A 6783-nucleotide genomic window follows, 5' to 3' on the forward strand; every position below is an offset into this window, starting at 1 on the left:
AAGAATTCTCCTTCCAAAGCAGGGGAGGCGGGTACGATCCCTGGTCGGGGAACTGAGATCCCACATGCCGCAGGGCAGCTAAGCCCGCGCCCCATCTACTGAGCTCGTGCACCTCAACTAGAGCCCGCGTGCCGCAGCTACAGAGCCTACACGCTCTGGAGCCCGCGCACCACAGCTAGAGAGAGAATATCTGCACGTCACAACTAGAGAGAAGCCCGTGTGCCACAACGAGGAGCCCGCGTGCCACAGCTAAGACCCAGTGCAGCCAAATAAATAAATAAATATTAAAAAAAATATATGTTTACCTTCCAGCAGACTATTAGAAACTTGCACACTGGGCTTTTTTGCTCACCAATACATTCCCAATATTTAGCACATGTCTGGGCACACGGGAGGGACTCAAGAAATATTCATTGACTGAATAAATGCACCCATTTGGAAGAAGGGATGGTCTTCATACACAGATATTCAATTATTTTCCCCTTCTCTCTCACTAGTGCTACCCTCTTTTCTGAGGTGGGAGAGGATTTGTATGATACATTATGCCCAGCTCATCAAGCCTTAGAAACAAAACCATATATCCTATAGGAAAGAATTCCTTCCAAAGCCCTAAGTAAATCAAGAGGTCCAGATGATGTTAAAGTGATGGTGTGGGGACTCAAATTAGACTGTTAGGAGTTCCTCAGGAGGGTTTCTCAGAGTCTCCATGACAACAGGTGAAAACACAACTATAAACTACTAAACTTTGATGATGAGAAACTCCAAGGGCAGTGGGGGTTCTGTGGTAGGTAGAATTATGCCCCCTAAGATATCTATACCCTAATCTCCAGAATTTATAACTATATTAAATCATATGTGATGGGGAAATTAAGGCTGCTAATCAGATGACCTTAGAATAGGGAGATTATCCTGGATTATCTGGGTGAGCCCAGTGTAATCACAAGGGTCCTTAAAAGTAGAAGTGGGAAGCAGCAGAGCCCGTGCTGGAATGATGTGAGAAGACCTCAACTGGCCATTGCTGGCTTTTAAGATAGAAGAGGACCGTGAACCAAGGAGCGCAGGAAGCTTCTAGAAGCTAGGAAAGGCAAGGAAACAGATTTTCCCCTACTAGAGTTTCCAGAAAGGAAAGCAGCCCTGCCCACACCTTGATTCTAGCCCAGTGAGACCTATGTCAGACTTCTGACCTCCAGAACTGTAAGATAATGAATTTGCATTGTTTTAAGTCACTGAGTTGGTGCTAATTTGTTACAGCAGCAATAGGAAACAAATATAAGATTAAAAAGCCATTTCCAATGAGTATGGTTGGCTATAGCACAGAAATACCAACTGGTGAGACCCCTCTCAGAACCGAGATGGCACTTCCAGAGCTGAGTCATATGGCGAATACCTCTTAGAGCCTTCCAGCAAGACAGTCACAAGTTAACTGTTCCACCAAGGAAACCTCCAGGCTCACAGGCATAAACACACACTTCTCAGCTCTCCTTGCTTCCTGTTGGGCCCCAACCTTGATATTCTTTCAGTCAGATATTCTTTGAAGCTGAAGGTTCACAAGCAAAGAAGGCTTTTAGACTTGTCCCAGGTGCTACACTGAGAATCTCCCTCCTTTCTCATAGCCCAGCTAGACCAACGTGCAAGTGGGCGGCTAGCCCGAGAGTTGTTCACTTCGTCCTTGAGGTCACTTGGCACAGTGTCAGTCAAAACTTTTGAGAGCAGCAATTGTGCGTCAGCCCAAATTTTCTGCAGATGGAGCTGTGGTTGGTAAATAGCTCACAACTTTCCAAAAGTACAAGCTGGAAGCCATGAATTCCCCAAGAGATAGATGTGTTTGGGGAAAATAAAATGATGTGGAAAGGAAACTATGTGAAGTGCATTCTTTAAGCATTAGTGCATTTGAGTGATGATGAAACACCAACGGGACTAAGTAGACACGGATTTCTTCTTATTGGCTTACTACCCCACTGTGACACAGGCCTTGCTCTTAGCTAAATCTGTAAGCTACCCTTATAACTCTTTCCTTCCTGATGTTAGTTAATAAAATGAAGCTCAAGTAGATAGCAGAATGAATACCTTCTTTTCTTGGGCATATTGCTTCTATTCCATTTTGCCTCTTGAAATCAGTTGTCTTGAATACAAAATATTAAAGATTGTCTTCCTAGACCATTCCTCCAAATCCTCTAGGATTTCTAGGGAAATCCTAGCTTTATCAACCAACTTTTTTCAAATTTCTTCTAGTCTTCTACTGAGCAGAAAGTGAGATTTTTATTATTGTAAATTTTGCACTAACAATATGTGTTTAAATATGTAACTCATATATCAACTTCCCAAACCAGGCCTGTCCAGGGGGCACGTGGAGGCCAGGGCAAAGGTCAGAAAAGGAGTTAGGAATATATTCATGGTGGTGGCAAGGAGCCATTCTTCATCCTAACTCCTCTCTGGCACGAACAAGGTGGTACCCCCCTATCATAAAGGAGTGGTGTCAGACCCAGCTTAAATAGAAGGTTTAAATAAGACTCAAAGTCTCATAACACAATATGAAAATGTCCAGGTTTCCTTTGGGAAAAAAATCACTTACTATGCGAAGAACCAGGAAGATCTCAAAATGAATGCAAAATGACACTGAGTAGATACCAACATTAAGACGACAGAGATATTAGGATTACTTGACAAAGATGTTAAAATAGCCATAATGAAAATGTTCCTATGAGCAATTATGCACTTACTTAAAATAAAAAATCCCAGCAAAGAAATAAAAAGCCACAGTAAAGAAATACCAAGTATAACAAACGAAAAATTTACAACTGAAAATTACATTAATTGATTTTAAAAACTCAATGGATGGGCTCAACAGCAGAATGGAGGGGACAGAGGAAAGAATCAACAAACAATAAAACAATAACCAATCTGAACATTAAAGAGAAAATAGACTGGGGAAAAAAGAACAGAACCTCAAGGACCTGTGGGAATTAACAAAAGATCTAACATTCATGTCATTGAAATCCCAGAAGAGAGAAGAATAGGGTGAGTCCGAAAAAGTTCTCAAATAGACATAAATTAAAATTTCCCAAATTTGGAAAGAGACATATAGATTCAAGATGTTCTACAAACTCCAAACACAACAAGCCCAAAGAAATGCTAGCCAAGACACATAATTAAACTACTGAAAACTAGAGACAGAGAAAATATTGAAAGCAGCTCAAGAAAAATTACACGTTACCTATAGGGGAAAAACAAATTGACACTGAATTTCTTATCAGAAATCATGGAGGTAAGAAATAATTGATACAATATCTTTCAGTTGCTAAAGTAAGTGTCAATCCAGAAACCCATACCCAGTGAAAGTATCCTTTAAGAATGAAGGTAAAAATCAAGACACTGTCAGATGAAGGAAAACTAAGAAAATTTGTCACCAGCAAATCTACCCTAGAAGAATGTATAAAGACAGTTCTTTAAACAGAAAGGAGGTCAAACAGAAGTTTTAAAAGAAGGAAACTTGGAACATCAGGAAGAAAGAAAGAACATGGTAATAAAAAAATATGAATAAATACAGTAGGTTTTCCTTCATCACTTTAATTTGTTGAAGTGTGTTCGATAGTGAAGCAAAAATTATAATACTGCCTTGTGTGGTTCTAAATGGATCTAGAGGAAGTATTTAAGACAATTATATTTTAAATGGGGTAGAACTAAAAGAATGTAAAGGTAGGTAAGACTTCTATATTTCACTCAAATTGGTAAATGATAACACCAGTAGACTAGGATATGTATATATAATGTATCACCTAAAGCAACCACCAAAAAAAAGCTATTCAAAGATACACTTAAGGGACTTCCCTGGTGGCGCAGTGGTTAAGAATCTGCCTGCCATTGCAGGGGACACGGGTTCAAGCCCTGGTCCGAGAAGATCCCACATGCCGCAGAGCAACTAAGCCTGTGTGCCACAACTACTGAGCCTGCGCTCTAGAGCCTGCAAGCCACAAATACTGAGCCCACCTGCCCCAACTATTGAAGCTCGTGCACCTAGAGCCTGTCCTCCACAACAAGAGAAGCCCGTGCACCACAACAAAGAGTAGCCCCCCTCGCCACAACTAGAGAAAGCCTGCGTGCAGCAACGAAGACCCAACACAGCCAAAAATAATAAATGAATAAATTAAAAAAAATAAAAATAAAAAAACTTGAAAAATATTTAAATTAAAAACAAAGACACACTTAAAACCACTACAGAGAAAGTCAAAATTGAAGTCTAAAACATGTTCAACTAACCCACAAGAACACAGAGAAAAATAAAAATCAGAACAGAAAACAAAAAATAAGATGGTACACTTAAACCCTAACATATCAATATTTACATTTAAATGTAAATGGTCTAAACATACCAATTAAAAGTCAGAGATTTGCAGAGTGGATTAAAAGGCATGACCTAGCCATATACTCTCTACAAGAAACTCATCTGAAACATAATCACATAGGCAAGTTGAAAGTAAAATGATATCATGCAAACTTCAATGAATGGAAAGCTGCTGTAATAACTATATTAATATTAGGTAAAGTAGACTTCAGAGCAAAGAAGACTACCAGAGACATTATATAATGGGTCAACATACCAAGAAGATATAGCAGTCCTAAATGTGTATGCACCAAACAGAGCTGCAAAGCATGTGAAGTGAAAACAAGACAGAAAGGAGACATAGGCAAATCCACAACTATAGCTGGAGACATCAATACCCCTCTTTCAACAACTTATAGAGAAACTAGGCAGAAAATCAGCAAGGATATAGAAAAATTCAACACCACCATCAACCAATAGGATCTTAATATTTAAAGAACACTCTACCCAACAACAGCAAAATACCTATTATCTTTAAGTGCCCCTGAATGTGTACAGAACCAAGATAGACCATATCCTGGGACATAAAACAAATTCAACAAATTTGAAAGAATTGAAATCGTACAGAGTGCACTCTTTGACCACAAATGGAATCAAACTAGAAATAACAGAAAGATAACAACAACAAAAAAATCTCCAAACATTTGGAAATTAATCAGCACACTTCTAAATAACCCATAGGTCAAAGAGGAAATCTCAAGCAAAATTTCAAAATATATTATACTGAATGAAAATGAAAATACAACCTATTAAAATGTGTGGGTGTTGAGAGCAAAGTTCATAACATGAAATGCATACAGTAGAAAACAGAAAAAGTTTCAAATCAGTAATTTAATCTTCCACCTCAAGAACCAAGGAAAAAATAAATGAACAAACACAAAGCAAGCAGAAGGAAGAAAATAACAGTGAGAGCAAAAGAAATCAAACTGAAAACAGAAAAATAGAGAAAAATCAATGAAATAAAGAGCCAGTTCTTTGAAAGGATCAATAAAATTGATAAACCTCTAGCAAAACTGAAAGAGAAAAAAAGAATGAAAGCGATGATACAGATTACCAACATCAGGAATGAAACGGAATATCACTTACAGACATCAAAAAATAATAAGGGGGGCTTCCCTGGTGGCGCAGTGGTTGAGAGTCCGCCTGCTGATGCAGGGGACACGGGTTTGTGACCCGGTCTAGGAAGAGCCCACATGCCGCGGAGTGGCTGGGCCTGTGAGCCATGGCCGCTGAGCCTGCGCGTCCGGAGCCTGTGCTCCGCAGCGGGAGAGGCCACAATGGTGAGAGGCCCGTGTACCGCAAAAAAAAAATAATAATAATAATAATAAGGGAATATTGTCAACAATGCTGCACACGTAACACTGACATCTTGGATGAAATGGATCACTTCTTCAAAAAACACAAACCACCACAACTCTCCCTATAAAAACAGTTAATTTGACTAGCTCTATAACTGTTAAGAAAACTGAATTTATAACTTAAAAATTCCCTCTAAGAAATTTCCAGGAATTCCCTGGCAGTCTGCCCGTTAGGACTCAGCTCTTTCACTGCCAGGGCTGGGTTCAATCCCTGGTGGGGGAACTAAGATCACACAAGCCACGCTGCAGGGCCCAAAAAAAAAAAATTTTTTTTTTCAGCAAGAGATTGTTTTTCTGGACAATTCTATTATACGTTCAAAGAAGAATTATCCCAACACTATACAATATTTTTGAGAAAACAGAAGAGGAATGAACACTTCCCAATCAATTTTATGAAGCTAGTATTACATTGATACAAAAATTAGACAAGGACAGCATACAGACCAATTATATTCATGAATATATGCCTTAGTCTGCTTGGGCTGCCATAACAAAATACCATAGATTGGGTGGCTTAGATAATAAGATATTTACTTATCACAGTTCTGGAGGTTGAACTCAAAGATCAAGGGGCTAATCAATTTGGTTCCTGGTGAAGACTCTCTTCCTGGCTTGCAGATAGCTGCCTTCTTGATGTGTCCCTCATATGGCCTTTTCTTCTTTCTATTTTTTTGGGGTGGGGCAGGGGGTGGGGGGTATATGCATGTGGAGAGAGAGAAAGAAAGAGAGAGAGAGATCTCTTTTACTTCTTTTAAGGTCGCTAACACCATCTTGAAGGCTCTAACTTCATGACCTAATGTAGCTAGTAATGTAACCCAAAGGCCCCACTTCCAAATATCAATACTATTACATTAGAGGTTAGGGCTTCAACACGAGTGTGTGTGTGAGAGTGTGTGTGTGTGTGTGTGTGTGTGTGTGTGTGTGTGTGTGTGTGGTAGGGAGGTGACACAAACATTCAATCTATAACAATATAGATGTAAAATCCTTAACAAAATACTGGCAAATAGAAGTCAGCAATCTATACGAAGAATTTGCACCATAACA

The sequence above is a fragment of the Lipotes vexillifer genome, unplaced genomic scaffold (assembly GCF_000442215.2).
Source record: "Lipotes vexillifer unplaced genomic scaffold, Lipotes_vexillifer_v1.1 scaffold1429, whole genome shotgun sequence".
Classification (NCBI taxonomy): domain Eukaryota; kingdom Metazoa; phylum Chordata; class Mammalia; order Artiodactyla; family Lipotidae; genus Lipotes; species Lipotes vexillifer.